Source organism: Pelophylax lessonae (genome assembly GCF_965119305.1).
Source record: "Pelophylax lessonae genome assembly, chromosome: 5".
Taxonomy (NCBI): domain Eukaryota; kingdom Metazoa; phylum Chordata; class Amphibia; order Anura; family Ranidae; genus Pelophylax; species Pelophylax lessonae.
The window spans coordinates 254,773,460-254,790,000 of record NC_138772.1 but is presented as its reverse complement, the minus strand read 5'-3'; the positions used below and the strand labels follow the sequence as shown (position 1 = coordinate 254,790,000).

At 44.2% G+C, this 16,541-nt stretch overlaps 1 protein-coding gene across 1 annotated transcript in view; it reads left to right on the top strand.

The window, feature by feature from the left end:
- Nucleotides 1-2,414: 2,414 nt before the first annotated feature.
- ICE1 (interactor of little elongation complex ELL subunit 1) overlaps nucleotides 2,415-16,541 on the top strand; it is a 478,826-nt gene continuing 464,699 nt past the window's right edge. Inside the window, exon 1 of the mRNA XM_082258761.1 lies at nucleotides 2,415-2,466. The gene's annotated coding sequence lies outside the window, so the exon portion shown is untranslated. The remainder of the gene's footprint in view (nucleotides 2,467-16,541) is intronic.

Genomic DNA, 16,541 nt, shown 5'->3' with positions numbered 1-16,541 from the left:
TTCCTCTTATCCGGAATCACCCGGGTAAGAATACACCTATATATGAGAGAAAATAATATCGGCGCAGAAGGACAATATCAAATCGAAAAGCAGCTGCACTCCTCAGGTCAAAATACAATTCCTGTGTAAATAATGTGTGGTGCAATAGGCAGCGCTAAAAAAACACTAATAACAACATAAATCATTAGGAAGAAAATCAGAGTCCATGCACAAAGCCCGTGATGAGAAGTGAACACACTTTCTGGCAGGATCCACCTATATATTCCATATATTTTAGGCTATGCATTTAAAGTTTACCCTTCAACTCTGCAAGGCTTTTACATATATATTCTTTAATTGCATCTTGGATGCACCACCAATAGAGGGTGGATGCACCTTTCATGCATATATCCATGTTTACACTTATATATGGTGTATTTGTCTTTCCAATTTTCGGACAGAGATATCCCTCTTATTGCAGTACTACCTTGTGGTTCTTTGGTCTGAGCTCCCGTGTTCACCCCCGGGGGGACCTTCCCCCTACCTTGTGGTCCAGGACCTCTACCATTGTTGGCTTGTTGGTTTACCAGACAGGTGCGAGTTTATAGACATTCTAATGTATTTGTCATCATTACAAGTTTAGCATATTACACAGTACGTATGGATTTGTGAGAAGTTCTATATGATGTGTTATATGTGATGTTTCTTGATATAGACATTCACTATTTGTTTTTTTCCTTACCTTTAGTGTTGAAATATTTACAAAGTGATACCCCATAAAAATTACCCCTGAGGAAGCGGCTATAAGGCCAAGAAACATGTTGGGTTGACACTGTGGGTTTCATCGCTATCCTGCATAGACACCTCCTTTTGGATGAGTCTAGGGTATATGCCATCTACCCTAATGTAGGAATTGTAAATCATTTGTAATCTGCTATATATGCCAAATACATCTGTTTACTGCAAATGTTTTTAAACTGCAATATTTCAAATATTGTCTTTTGTATCCTGTTGGTACAGTATACAATTTTATGGTTTCTCAAGTGTGCTCAATAAATAAAAATTTTCATTATTTTCTTATATACTTTCTTTCTTATCTTGGATTATATATATACTAAGCACCCCTATATTAAAAGTCCCACCATACGCCCAAAATCACTTTTCTCCTTTAATATGAGGTCAGACCTAAACACTTTCAATTTGTATGCAATCAGGCAGGCCCTTGCACTAAATAGTTAAAGGTAAATCTAATGGAAATCTACCAACAAAAGTTGTATAGTGTGTATCCAGCTTAAATCTTTTTTCCTCTAGACATAAATAGTTCCCCCTTGTCCTCTGTGATGACCTTAAAGTGAATAACTCAACACCAAGTCCACTATATGAACACCTTATTTATTTGTACGTTGATCACATCCCCCCTTAATCTCCTCTGTAGGCACCCTAAGGCTCCTTTTTCACAGGGCGGATGCGCTCAGTGGACTCTTCTAGCTCAGCGGGGATCGCTCCGTTGATTCCCGCTGAGCAGGCGGATGACAGGTCTGTCTCTGCTCACTGTGCAGAGATGGCTCTGTCAGGAGTCCTGCTCATCTCTATGGGGATATCAGATGAAAATTGACAGCATGTCTGTTTTCATCCAATCTGACCCGCTGGATGGATGGTGAATATATCGCTATCCGTCTGTTTTAAGCGGATCTTGTAGGATTGGATGACAGACGAGTGTGTCAGCAAAAATCCGCCTCTCCATATAGAATAGGTGGCCCCCGATCAGGTCCCCCTCAACAACGGACATTATGTGAAAGGGGCCTAATACAGAAATTGTGTTACTGGCCAGATCACCTGGTGAAAAGAGTGGGGGGGGGTCTAAAAAAAAAAAAAGCAAATGCAGGCACTATAGGCATTGGTAAACTGCAAAATATTACATTTTTTTTTGTTTTATTACCACTTTAGGTTTTTCTTTATCGACCTGTCTGTTTTTGATGCTAGTGTTTTATAAATGACACCAAAGAATTGATGAGAATTCTACCACATGAATGTCATGAGAATGCATAAGCACCAAAACAAGTTTGCACGTGATATTAGTGTAGCAGAAGACCAAAGAAGATAGTAGAAATGGCCGACTCTAGTCAGGACTAAGGGAAAAGCTGGCATGCGAGAATATAGCCAGGGAAGCACACCACAGGAGATATTTTCTGTACTAATAATAGTCTGTGACTTCCCACTCAGCGCTTTCTCATACAGCACTCATTACTTCCTCTCAGAGCTCCGTACCCGCTCACTTCCTTCGCCCTTTGAACCAGGTCACATTATACAGTCCCAGCTAAGTCACATGGTGACGCTTGAAGCGCCTATTGGCTAGCCGTGAAGGAATGGGCCGATCGCAACCAGGAAGTGTTTTGGAGAATTGTCACTTCTTCCGGGACATGTTGTAGTACTGTCTGTGTTATTGTAACGATGGTTCTGTATTCCTTCATGTGCTGCAGCAAGATGGTGAGAACTATTTTTTTCCCTTTGGGAATTTATGTCCTGTTGCGCAGTTGTTTTATTCTATGTATAGGAACGGTAAATGTGTGTACATGGGTTACACGAGCACTTGTTTTTTATTTTATAGTAAAGAGTGTGGTTTACATCAAATGGAGTCTGGGGCCAGGCAGGCTTCAGACACACAATATTAAATAGGTATTAATCTCAAAACCAATAATGTTATATATTGCAGCCTACCATTCATTTGATGTAGTGGCTGTTTTTTTTTTCTCATATTTTCCCTTGATGATCTGGCCAGTAACACATCCTAGAGTGACACCACTCTGGATGAAGGAGCACAAGGGGCAGATTTGGACAGCAACTTTGTTAGTTTGAGGGGAAGGGGATGTTAGAAATTTTTAGCAGATTAAAAGTATAACTAAAGCAAACTTTTTTTTTTTTAGTTTTGGGTGGACTGGAGAGGGATTAGAACGCTTGTCCGTTTTTTATTGCAGTTTCTGTCCCACCTCTCTATTTGTCCTGCTTATCATTGTCATTGAAAGTCAAAGAAAATCTCAAATTTTGGCTTGTCCCTAGAGAAGTAATCTTGCAAAAGGGACACTAGTTCTAGTGACCTGGGGTTCCTTAAAGCGGTAGTAAACTCAAAGAAAAAAAAAAAAACCCTGCAAGACAAAGGCATAATGAGCTAGTATGCATCGCATACTAGCTCATTATGAAACACTTACCTTAGAACGAAGCCCCGACACGGACCCCCGGACACCGCTGTGGGCGCTGACATGATCCCTCGGCGTCTCTTCCGGGTTCGGCGGCTCCGGCGCTGTGATTGGCCAGAGCCGCGATGATGTCACTCCCGCGCATGCGTGTGGGAGTCATTTTCCGGCACTTCCCGGCAAGGAACTCTTAATTGTACCTACAGGTAAGCCTTATTATAGGCTTACCTGTAGTTAAAAGTCAAAAGAACTACCGCTTTAAAGAGGTTGTAAACCCCAAATTTTTTTTTTCAACCAGAAAGAGAAACACAATGAGCAAGTATGAAATACTTACCTTAGAATGAGCCCCCGCTGTGCCGCCCGCTTACCTCTATGACGGGCGACATATTCAGTCGCCCGTCTTCGCGGCATTTGGCCATCTGATCGGAGCCGCGGTGATGTGCGCGGGAGCCGACGGTCACGGCATGGGCCTCTGAAGGAACGGCACCAGCGGCCGTTCCTTCAGAGCGCATGCGCCAGTGATGTCACTGGCTGCATGTAAGGTAAATATCTCCTAAACGGTACGTGTCTAGGAGATATTTACAGTACCTATAGGTAAGCCTTATTCTAGGCTTACCTATAGGTAAAAGTTGCAGAGGAGGGTTTACTTCCTCTTTAACCACTTGCCGACCGCCGCACGACTATCTACGTCGGCGGTCAGCCCCTCACAGGCAAACTAACGTAGGGCTACGTTGCTTGCTTGTGAGGGTCTAGGGAGCGAGCGCGCGCCCCCGGGGGCGCGCTCCCGCTCCTGCGTGGTCACGGACCCCCCGCGCGTGTGACCAGCGGACCCGATGTCCGCCGGTCACTCGGCGATCGGCGGGGGAGAGGGAGAATGTCAGGCAGCTTGTGTAAACAAACTGCCTGTCATTCTCCTCGCTGCAAAGACACTGATAAAACGGATCTGGTATGTAGATCCGTTGATCAGTGTCCTTACAGCTAGAGCCACAGCCAATCACAGTAGAAACCACGCCCCTAGGGACACACACAGCCCCTCCCTTCCAAATAAAGTTAACCCCTTCACTACCAGTGTATTTTTACAGTAACAGTGCATATGTATAGCACTGATTACTGTAGAAATGTCACTGGTAACCCCAAAAGTGTCAAAAATGTCAGTCAAGGGTCCGATCTGTCCGCCGCAATGTCGCAGTACCGCAAAAAAAATCGCAGATCGCCGCCATTACGCGTTAAAAAAAAAAACAACAAAAATGACAAAAATCTTTCCCTTTGTTAGTAAACGCGATAACTTTTGCGCAAACCAATCAAAATACGCTTTTTGCGATTTTTTTTTTTACCAAACATAGGTAGCATAAAACAAATTGGCCGAAAATTTTTAAAAATTTTGATTTTTACATTTTTTTTTGGGGGAATTTCATATAAAAAAATGTGAAAAATATTGCTATTTTTGCAAAATTGACGCTCTTTTTTTGTTTATAGCGCGTGATCAAAAAATCGCACAGGTGATCAAATACCACCAAAAGAAAGCTCTGTTTGTGGGAAAAAAAGGACGTCAAATTCGTTTAGGTACAGCGTCGCACGACCGCGCAATTGTGCGTTAAATTCACGCAGTGCCGAATCGCAAAATACCCCCTGGTCGGAATGGGGGTAAAATCTTCCGGGGCTTAAGTGGTTAAGGAATTCTTTTAATTTGTAGAGATTTCCCCTTCCTTTCTGTTTGCCTATGACACAGGAGGTGAGGGGACATCTCCACAATGGGAAACAGGTGGTGAAAAAAAAAATCTGATGGGTGTTATAACTCTTCCTTACTCTATCCGAAAATGAGAGAAAAAAAAAAAAACAGTTTCGCTATAGCTCTACTCTAACTACAGTAACCAATTAAAGCAGGACTGCAACTAATACAGTAAAACCTTGGTTTGAGAGTAACTTGGTTTAAGAGCGCTTTGCAAGACAAGCAAAATTTTCAAATAAATTTTGACTTGATATACAAGTAGCCTCAAGTCACAGCTGAGTATAAAAGAGAAGAGAGGAGCCTCGAAGTGTAGCAATATGGTTAAATTTAATGAAGGTACAACATTTAGCAACTCACATGGTTGATGATTGGAACAGGCACATCTAAGGATGCAGGCATCCAAGCTAAAGCTGTCCACATAGACCATCCTCTGCACCGCCATCTACGTCATCCCTTCCATGCTGCCCCTCGCTTTCAGATCGCTTTACTGCAGGGTGGTCTTCCCGGTCAGGATCACAGACTAGCAGCCGGCGGTGCAGAAGATAGTCTATGTGGACAGCTTTACCCTGGATGCCTGCATACTTAGATGTGCCTGTTTTATTCATCAACCATGTGAGTTGCTAAATGTTGTACCTTCATTAAATGGAACCATATTGCTACCCTGTAGCTCCTGCTGGATTTTGCTTCCAATCCCCTTGTGGAAGCGGCTATTTGTGGATTGACATTTTATGGTTACACAACCTATCGCAATGCTATAATCTTTTTATATGGACTATAAACTGAAGGATTTATGAATAAATGGTTGTGGAACGAATCATCTGAGTTTCCATTATTTCCTATGGGGAAATTCGCTTTGATATAAGAGTGCTTTGGATTACAAGCATGCTTCCGGAACGAATTATGCTCGCAATCCAAGGTTTTACTGTACTTTATTATCAGTTACAGCAAACAAGTTTTATCTTTCGTTCATTGACGGACACAGCTCTCCATATTCAGAACCATAGGGTTATATTGCCCCCTACAGGAGTAGGACACTAGACAGAAAAAGCCTTGGCTACGCCTATGGGCAGTCCTACCTGGTAAACATCCCCCTCTCTGCTATAGGCCTTCCATTTTTTTTTTTTTCTGCCTAGTCAGGAGTAAGGACCTAGTTCCCTGCCGGTACCTCTGGTCCTGGCATTTTTTTTCTTTTTACATGGCATGTTTTCTCTCCTGTTTTTTTCCTGTGAGATCTGCCCTTCATGGTTGCTGTTGCTAGGGCTCCAGGGATCCCTCCTGAGTCCCTGGAAGCCTCGTGGATGCCGCGTGTGTTGGCCATTTTGCCATGGTCGGCGCCATTTCTTTGGGCCTGTGTGAATCTATTGACCAGCTATGTTTGCGTAGTCTGGCGGCCATGTTTGGTTGGTCCAGCGTGCATTAAGAGCAGCGGCCATGACAGTGGAGCCTCTGGGCGGTGATTTTGGCTGTGGGAGCGCCTCCTTTTCCCCTGGATGCCGCATGTGGATACTGAGCTTTTTCTGGGGCAGACCAGTGCTTCTCTAGTGAGGTTATGAATCTGGTGTGGTCCCTCCCTTTCTTCGCTGCAGGTTGTGGGGTGCTCCTGCTTTCTGATGCCCCTGTGGAGTTACAGGTGCAGTTTGAGTGTCCCATAGAGTTGCTGAAGGATAGAGGTTTCCCTGGGTCGGGGATTCTGACAGTGTTGAAGGCAAGGAAGTCTATCTCTAGGAAAATTTACTATCGTACGTGGGAAGCATACAGTCGATTGGTGTTCACCCTTGTTCTTTTTTGGTCGCTCTGATTTTGACCTTTCTTCAAAGAGATGTTGAGCAGAAATTGGCCTTGAGTACCATCAAGAGCCAGGTGTCGACCTTGGCGGTCTTCTTTCAGCGATTCCTGGCCTCGCACTCCTTGGTGCATACTTTTATTCAAGGGGTTCGACATCTGATTCCATCAGTGCAGTCTCCTCTTTCGCCATGGGATTTGAACTTTAATGCTCTCAGTCTACTTTTGAAAATATTTGGGAGGATCCCCAGCTTATGCTGTCTCAGAAGGTGGCTTTTATGGCTATCTCCTCAACTTGCAGGGTGTCGGAGCTGGCAGCGTTATCTTGTCGTACCCCATATCTGGTGGTCCACAAAGATAAGGTGGTTCTTTGCCCCTGTCCATCATTCCTTACTAAGGTGGTCTCTGATTTCCATTTGAATGAAGACATTGTGTTGCCTTTCCTGTGTCCCAGACTCCAACATCCTAAGGAATTTGCGTTGCATTCCCTGGATGTGGTTCTGGCTATTTGGGTGTATCTGGCAACCGTGGAGACTTTTCGGAGGTGAGACCCACTGTTTCTGATTATGGACGAGCCAAGAAAAGGGCTGTCCACTTCTTCTGCGACCATTTCCAGATGGATCAGACAGACTGTGACTCAGGCCTATTCTATCGAGGGTCAGGTTCCTCCTTTCCCTGTAACAGCGCACTCTACTCGGGCACTTAGTGTTTCTATGGTCTTCCGTCATCAGGCGTCAGTGGCGCATGTTTGCAAGGCGCCCCATGGTCGTTGGTGTACACTATCACTTAATTCTACAAAGTGGTTGTGTTGGTATCTACGGATGCTTCCTTTGGCCGCAAGGTTTTGCAGGCTGCTGTTTAGAGGGTCTGTTCCCTCTTTGGGGGTGTATTGTTTGGGTTGGGCTCCAGCTGTTTTTTGATGAGCTCCTGTTTACCCGATTGGCTATTGTGTTTTTAGCCTTGGAATTTTTTATTGCCCACCCCTCATCTTTGGCACTGCTTGGGGACGTCCCTATGGTTCTGAATACGGAGCGCTGTGTCCGTTAATGAATGAAAAAGAAAATAGGATTTTTGTATTCACCGTAAAATCCATTTCTCTGAATTAATTCATGAACACAGCACCCACCCCTCTATAGAGTTGTAATACTTCTGACACTGTTGTTACTAAATTGAAGGCCTATAGCAGAGAGGGGGATGTTTACCACCTATGACTGCCCATAGGCATAGCCAAGCCTTTTTTTCTGCCTAGTGTCCTACTCCTGTAGGGGGCAATATAACCCTTTGGTTCTGAATATGGAGAGCTGTGTTCGTCAGTGAACTCAGAGAAATGGATTTTACGGCAAGTACAAAAATCCTGTTTTTCCTTTTGGGATAAAGGTTATACAAAATAACGGCTGATTATTTTAACCATCTCAATACTGGGCACTTTCACCCCTTCCTTCCTAATTGAATGAGAATTACTCAGTCATGCAACACTACCTAAATGACCTTCTTATCATTTTCTTTCACACAAATAGAGCTTTAACTTGGTGGTATTTAATCACCACTGGGGCTTTTATTTTTTGCTCTACAAACAAAAAAAAAAAAAAACTGAATATTTAGAAAAAAAAAGGGTTTTTATCAGTTTCTGTTTTTTTTTTTATCAGTTTCTGTTATACAATTTTTCAAAGTAATTTTTCTTTCAAAATTTGACCAAAATACTACTACATTTCTTTGGTAAAAATGACCCAAATCATTGTATATTATTTGGTCTGTATGAAAGGTATAGAGTCTACAAGCTATGATACCAGTCATTGAAAGATGATCACACCTGATTTACTGACATCATCTGCAACACTGCAGGGATGTTCGGGAAGTACACTGTGGCCGAACATCCCTGCAGTGTTGCAGAAGAACTATTACCATTTGCTGATCAACGATTTCCTCTGTGTGAGTTACTACGTTGTTTTTATGTAATAAATAACCTTTTAATCTACACTGAGGTGGCGCTGCTTTTCTTCTCCTACCCCTTTTTGTCTGTTGCAGAGTCCCTCTAGCTCTGTATGAAGCCTGCAGCCACCTCCACCATCCATCTCCACTAACCCCAGGGATTGAACTATCCTGCATACTTCCTAAAAAGACTAACTACAGCCACAGTTGAAACTTTTTTCATAAGATCGAATGTACTTGACTCTTTCACTGGCGCAGGTCGAACGTTGTGTATATGTACCTGTCTGATTTACTGACTGCCTATCCTATTTCTTGAGGCCCTAACTAACATGTCAAGACAGTACAACAATCCCCCCAAATGACCCCTTTTTGGAAAGTAGACAGTCCATGGTATTTAGTAAGAGGCATGACAAGTTTTTTGAAGTTTGTAATTTTTTCCCACAATTCTTTGGAAATTTTTTTTTTTCTCAAAAATTTCATATTAGTAAGTTATTTTCTCACACAAGGCATAGGCATACTTGCAACTACACCCCAAAAGACAGTCTGTTACTCCTCCTAAATATGGGAATACCACATGTGTGAGAGTTACACAGGAAGTCTGGTGCTAAAATTATTGCTCTCGCTCTGACTTTTGCGTGTGGTGTGATCGTTGTTTACGTATGTGTATGAGACCAACATATTTATTGGTGGGACACTGGTACACTAACAGATGTTTTTAAACACTTGTATGCTATGACAGCTGTTGATCGTCCCCCAATGGACACATGAGAGATGTTTATGTCCCAATGGTACACTATTGCAGATGTTTTTCCCCAGTCATCTTCCAGGACGGCTTAATGAGAGAGAGGCTCTTTTCACCTAGCACAGGAAACACAATCCACATTTGTTTAAATACAGGTGAGAGCCAGAGACCCTCAGTATTTTGTGTTTCCATGGCCAGACAGGATCACTTCAAGAAAACTTCATGCTGTTAGGCCTCCGTGCTAGGTGGCAGGAGCTTCCCGACCCTGGCCTCTCCTTAACTGGGGCAGTGTCCCTGAGGATGTTTATCTGGGTAACTCGGGCCCCCCTGATACCTTTGGTTTGGAGGGGGGGGGATTGGGGGACCCCTTCTCCCAGTTTTTTTGTGTCCAATAGGTGGTCACAGTGGAGGCTTACCCAGTCCTTGCAGGCATCACAGAGTCTGCGTTTCCATGTTGGCAGCATGGGGTTGGTGTCTCCCTTCTTCCCAGCATGGCCATCAGAGGGAGTGCAGTCACTCTTGCGGAGCCAGAAATGCAGAGGGCACGTCATTTACGCCAAGTATCCTCCGCGCAACACAGCGGAAGTGTCATGGCGGCAATCTTTACTATGGGCCGAAGGTGTCCTGCACTATCCCAGTATTGAAGATAGGGGAGAATAACAGCGCTGCACCATGGGCCGGCATCCTAATCCACAGTATCCGGTCTGGGGCCTGCAGGGACGGACAAGGGCGGTGCTCATTCGGGCGGTGCACATAAGGAAGCGGAAATCCTGAGACCTCATGTATTGCAATGGAGGTGGCTGCTTCAAAGGAGGTGGATCAGGGGACACACCCAGATCCTGGGCCTAAGGTAAGCATAATGTATGCTCATCAGCGCTGTTACCTTTACACTGGTGGAGGGGCACTAGTGATAGTGGTTGTTATGTACACGTAATAGTTTGCAAGGTGCAGGAGTCTCCAGAGGTCTTCCTCTCTCTCTGGTGTATTTTTGTTGTTGCACCTGGCTATTTTCTTTACCGCTCAATGTTCGCTTGTGCCTTGCAGGGCAAGAACCACAAAGAAAGAGGGAGCAGTTACATAGTTACATAGTTACATAGTAGGTGAGGTTGAATAAAGACAATAGTCCATCCAGTTCAACCTGTGTAGGTGTGTGTGACTGTAATCATCTAACATAGCCCTCAATCTCCTGATCCTTGAGATGTAAGTCTAAGAGTCTTTTGAAAGTCACCATACTACCCGCAGAAACCACCTCTTGTGGTAGACAATTCCACAATCTTGTAGCCCTAACAGTAAAGAACCCCCCACGTTGCCTGAGGTTAAAACGCTTCTCCTCTAATCGCATTGTATGTCCTCGAGTCCTCATGCAATTCCTTCGAATGAACAGCTTTTCTTCTAAGCTGAGATCCCCATTAAGATATTTATAAATTGCTATCATGTCCCCTCTCAGACGTCTTTTCTCCAGGGAAAATAAATCGAGCGATTGCAGCCGCTCTTCATAGGTAAGGTCCTCCAACCCCCTAATCAGTTTAGTTGCCCTTCTCTGGACTTTCTCCAGCTCCAACACATCCCTCCTGAGGACTGGCGACCAGAACTGGACAGAATACTCCAGATGCGGTCGGACCAGAGTTTTATAAAGTGGAAGGATTATAGTCTTATCTCTGGAATACATCCCTTTCTTTATGCATGCTAATATTCTGTTGGCTTTGGAAGCTGCCGCTTGGCATTGCATGCTGTTGCCTAATCTATCATCAACTAAGACTCCCAGATCCTTCTCCATTTTTGATTCCCCCAAGGGTTCCCCTCCTAACGTGTATTGTGTTTTTATGTTTTTGGTCCCCAAGTGCAAAACCTTACACTTCTCCACATTAAACCTCATTTGCCATGTCGTTGCCCACTCGGTAATTTTGTCCAGGTCATTCTGTAGGATATCTGCTTCATGCTGTGCAGTTATTGCCCTGGCCAATTTTGTGTCATCTGCAAAAACTGATAACGAACTACTGATCCCGTCCTCAATGCTGTTTATGAATAAATTGAACAAGGTTGGTCCCAGGACTGAGCCCTGGGGCACCCCGCTTACTACCTCAGACCAGTCTGAGTATGCGCTGTTTATTACTACCCTTTGGACACGGCCTTTTAGCCAATTCCGTATCCAAGAGCAAACCCTGCTGTCGATACCTGCAGACCTTATTTTATAAATTAAGCGCTTGTGGGGAACTGTATCAAACGCCTTAGCGAAATCCAAGTACACCACATCCACTGGTCTCCCCCTATCTAGCTCACAGCTTACCTCCTCGTAGAATGCTAAGAGATTGGTTTGACAAGATCGCCCATTTGTAAACCCGTGCTGGTTACTACTGATGATGTTTTTGTCTTTAGCATACTCTACGATATAGTCCCTTATCATCCCCTCCAAAAGTTTACATATTATTGATGTCAGACTGACAGGCCTATAATTTCCCGGGATATGTCTCTGGCCCTTTTTGAATATCGGAATCACGTTAGCCTTCCTCCAATCCCCTGGTACATCTCCTGTCCTAATACTGTCAGCAAAGATCAGGAACAGTGGTCTAGATATAACCATACTGAGTTCCTTGAGCACTCTCGGATGTACGCCATCCGGGCCTGGTGATTTGTTTGTGTTAAGTTTATCCAGTCTTTCCCTGATTTCCCCCTCTGTTAGCCATAGTGGCAAGTCCTGTGTATTACTACTAACCATACAGTCATGGTCAGTGTACCCTTCCTTTTCCTGCGTAAAGACTGACGAGAAAAAAGAATTCAGCACGGTTGCTTTTTCAGTGTCCTCTGTAAGCATCCTCCCATCATCGCTAATTATGTGTGCAATATGCTCTGCCCTAGTTTTTTTGCTGTTGATGCAGGGAGATGTCTCTAAAGAGAAATGTGCCTCGTGCAAACAAAACCTGGTCATCCGCCTGGAAAAAAGTGCTTCGCATAGACTGCATTGACACTCTAAACCAGGGGTCTTCAAACTATGGCCCTCCAGTTGTTCAGGAACTACAATTCCCATCATGCCTAGTCGTGTCTGTGAATGTCAGAGTTTTACAATGCATCATGGGATGTGTAGTTCCACAACAGCTGGAGGGCCGTAGTTTGAGGATCCCTGCTCTAAACACTCCAACCAAAAAAGAAACTAGCTCTATGCAAGAGCCGGGTCCGGACGTATTTCAACCAAGTACGTCCTATGCTAGCACAACACCTCAGGCCCATGCACCAGTCATTAGAAGAACAGGGGATGCTGGAACAGCTGGAGGACAACTTCAGTGAAGATTCTAGTGTGGAAGAAGGGAAGAAATAGCAAGTCAGGTGCAACAATTTCTGTTCCCCTCTGATGAGACGATTTTTTGAATATTATATATGATACTTTGGAGTTGGAAGAAAAAGAGAGCCAAAGTTTGTCAGTACATAATAAACTCTATGCAGGTTTGCAATCAAAACAGGCAAGAAGAACATTCCCCGTACACGCTGCTTTGAAAGATACCATACTGCAGGAAAAGACGGAGCCGAAAAAAGTCTTTCTCCCCAGAAATTTGAAAAGGTTTCCTTTTTAAGGAGGAAGATGCAGTGTTATGAAATGTCCAAAGCTGGATGCAGCTCTGTCAAAGGTGGCCAGAAAATCAAACCTATCTTTTGAGGACGCAGGGGCACTTTAAGATGCCATGGATAGAAAGGCAAAAGGTTACTTAAAGACGCATGGGATGCAGGTCCTGCTAACTTTTTCAACCAGTTATTGCATCCACCTGTGTAGCCAGGACATTGGATATCAGGTTGAAGCAGTTGATGATCCCCCTAAAACAAGACACCCCTAAAGAGGAGGTTTTGGACTCACTCCCCACCCTCAACAAGACCATGGCTTATATTGCGGATGCCTCCGCAGAACCCATCAGATTTTCAGCTTAGATGTACCGCGCTCATAAATGAGGCCAGGCGGGCTACCTGCCTTAAAGCCTGGGCAGGAGACGTGAGTTTCAAAGCAAAGTTATGCTTATTACTGTTTAAGGGTGGCTTAATATTTGGTGAAGACCTGGATTCGGTTTTGGAGAGGTCTGCTGATAAAAAAAGGTTTTCTGAATCCAAAGAGGCAGCAGTCCAAAAAGCCTTTTCATCCTTTCAGGAAAATCAGTCAGAAGGACGCAGGCAGGAAGGACCAAAATAGACCCTGGCAACAGAAGAAGGGTAAAGGCAGAGGGGGATTTCTGTTTAATCCCTCCCAAACCAAAGGCAAAAGCCATTGACTCTCCTTGCAGGATAGGAGGGAGGCTTGGCACTTTCCTACCCTCTTGGCAAAGGGTTACAACCAACTATTTAATCCTGGATCTAATCGGCAACGGTTACAGGATAGAATTCCATCATATACCCCCAAGCCGATTTTTTGATGACTCCACTGCCAAAATAGACATAGCAGCTGCCATGACGAATCCAATCCAGGAGTTTCTGGATCGGGGAATCATTTCTCCCATCCCTCGAGAGCAAGGGTATGGGGGGGTTCTATTCCCATTTGTTCGTCAGAAGGAAATACAGGTTGATCCTGAATTTAAAGGAAGTCAACAAAAGTGTGGTGTAAAAAAAAAATGCAAGATGGACACGATTTGCACAACAAGGGAAGCTATTTAGAGAAGCTTTCATGGCAACGATCGTTTTGAAAGGTGCATACCTGCATATTCCAATCAGAGGCTGCTCCAAACTCTTCCTCAGGTTTGCAGTCAAAGGACTAGGTCAGACCATCTTTTTCCAGTTCAACGTCTCCCGTTCGGGTTGGCATCAGCTCCCAGGATCTTCACGAAGGTCCTGGCAGAAGCCTTACAGAGACTGAGGACCTACAGGTATCCCGATAATACTCCTACCTGGATGATCTTCTGGTTTTTGAGTCCTACACAGAGCTGGAGAAAAACCTAACCTACACGATTAAACCATCTGCGATCACTGGGGTAGAACACAAACTCAGAAAAGTCAAGTTTGCAACCATCGCAGAAAGTTGTCTTCCTAGGTTACATACTAGACTTGGTGGAAGCAAAAATATTTTTACCGGAAGAGAAGAAAGATCTGTTGAAGATAGAAACCTCCAATCTACTCCTGAGACAGGCAATATCCATCAGGGAAATGATGAGGCTTTTGGGCCTAATGACGGCATCTATCCCAGAGATCTCCTGGGCTCAAGCACACATGAGAATACTGCAGAATTTCTGCCTGTTAGTGTGGAACGGCAACAGAGTACCTTGAACACTGCCAAATCAAGTAAAAGAGTCTCTGCATTGGTGGCTGCAGGAAGAAAACTTGTTGAAAGGGAGATCTTGGATGCAGGAAAATCCAGTCCGGATAACAATGGACGCGAGTGTGTGGGGTTGGGGAGCCTACATGGAACGTCTGGCTACACAGGGAAAATGGGAGAAATCAGAGGCCATCTGCTCTTCTTCTAATTTAAGGGAACTGAAGGCAATATGGAAAGCTCTTCTCTCTTTCGGACCCACATAAAAGGAAGACATATTTTGGTTCTATCAGACAATGTGGCGGCAGTATCCTACATCAGTGTTTCTCAACTCCATTCCTCAGGGCACACTAACAGGCCAGATTTTAAGTATTACCTTGGGGAGATGCAGACTAGAATACTGCAATCACTGAGCAGCAAATTTTATCACCTGTGATGTATTTCAGTCGTCTTGCAAACCTGGCTCGTTAGTGTGCCCTGAGGACCGGAGTTGAGAAACACTGTCCTACATGAACAAGGGGGTACGCGGGCTCCCTCATGGAAGTGACAAAGCTGAAAATGCCCTCCCTCCAAAGGGGAGCTGAATTCTCTGGTGGATTTCTTGAGCACAGAAAAGATTTATCACACAGAATGGAGCTTGAATCAGGAAGTGTTCAAGTCAATTTCGGAGATGTGGAGTCATCCTCCTAGTAGACTTGTTTGAATTTTTTTTCAATTCACAGGGACCCTTACAACCTGCATCTGGATGTTTTGCATTTACATGGTCAGAGGATCTTCTGTACGCCTTCCCTCCATTCAGGCTCATACCAAAGTGATTCTGAAAGGCAAATCCTCAAGAGCGAAAGTAATTCTGATAGCTCCAGCCTGGCCAAAAAGGTCATGGTTTGGCGCTCTATAGAAACTGTCATTAGCAACACCCTTGAAGCTGCCAGGGATCGATTTACTGGTCTAGGGAGATTTATGCCACCCGCAAGTGAGCCGTCTTTCTCTGATGGCTTGGCTCCTGAGCGGCACCTGTTAAATAAACAAGGGAATGTCAGAAAAAGTAATCGGCACGATCTTAATCAGTAGGAAAAAATCGACAAATTTTAATCTATAATAGTGTGGAAGGAAATTCTGCTTTTGGCAGAAGGACAATGACCGCATTGCTGGACCGATTATTCCGGCAGTATTGAATTTTCTGCAAAATAAATTGGACCTAGGGCTAGCCCCCAATAGTTTAAAAGCACAAGTGGCAGCGTTGTCCGATTTTCTAGATATCAGATTGGCGGAAAATTATTCTAATAAGATTTATCAAGGCTGCCTCGAGTAGAGTGCCACAGTTTAATAAGTTTCCCCCGTGGAATTTGTCTACAGTCCTTCAGAGTTTCTCAAAACAGCCTTTTGAGCTGTTAGAGCAGTGGTTCTCAACTCCAGTCCTCGGGACCCACTAACAGGCCAGGTTTGCAAGATAACTAAATTACATCACAGGTGGTCTCATTTGCTGCTCAGTGATTGCAGTATTCTAGTCTGCACCCAAGGTAATACTTAATATATGGCCTGTTAGTGGGTCCTGAGGACCGGAGTTGAAAACCACTGCGTTAGAGATGTTGAAAGTCTTAACCTACAAAACAGTGCTCTTAGTGGCCCTGGTCACAGCTAGAATAGTCAGGGAACTACAAACAATGTCCATAGTCGAGCCATACTGCTACATTCTGCCCGATAGAGTAATTTTATTGCTGGACCTGGGCTTTCTCCCCAAAGAGTCGACACACTTTCATTGATCACAGAAAATCATTATCACATCGTTTTGTGGACAAGCTTGCAACCCTAGGGAAGAGGATTTCCATAAAATTGATGTAAGGTAGTGCCTATTATGTTACATTGAGCGCACCAAAGAATGGAGAAAAGTCCCTAATCTATTCCTTCTATACTGCATAAAAAAGGTTCATCTGCTTCTAAAACTGCCATTGCTAGATGGATGAAGGC